This window comes from Apaloderma vittatum, unplaced genomic scaffold (genome assembly GCF_000703405.1).
Source record: "Apaloderma vittatum isolate BGI_N311 unplaced genomic scaffold, ASM70340v1 scaffold2717, whole genome shotgun sequence".
In the NCBI taxonomy this organism is placed as follows: domain Eukaryota; kingdom Metazoa; phylum Chordata; class Aves; order Trogoniformes; family Trogonidae; genus Apaloderma; species Apaloderma vittatum.
In genome coordinates, this window is record NW_009724336.1 from 22546 (window position 1) to 22748 (window position 203).

General features: G+C 58.1%; 1 protein-coding gene across 1 annotated transcript in view; it reads left to right on the forward strand.

Annotated features, from left to right (window-relative positions):
- ITGB1BP2 (integrin beta 1 binding protein (melusin) 2) overlaps window positions 1–203 on the forward strand; it is a gene marked incomplete at its 3' end in the record, with an annotated part of 4134 nt that overhangs the window by 3276 nt on the left and 655 nt on the right. The gene's annotated exons all lie outside the window — the stretch shown is intronic.

Genomic DNA, 203 nt, shown 5'->3' on the forward strand with positions numbered 1-203 from the left:
GGTGGGGGGGGGGGGCCGGGAACAGCGCCTTCCACCTCAGAGTGAATTTCTGTGATATCCAAACTTGCCCACTGTCCTTGTGCTGCCCAGCCCTAGTCTGGGACTAGAATGTGTTTGGAAAAGGGCATATGGAAAGGCTGCTGCCAGGTTTGTAGGGATGACGCTCATGCTCTGGCAAGGCTGGAGTGGCTGGCGTGGCAGCA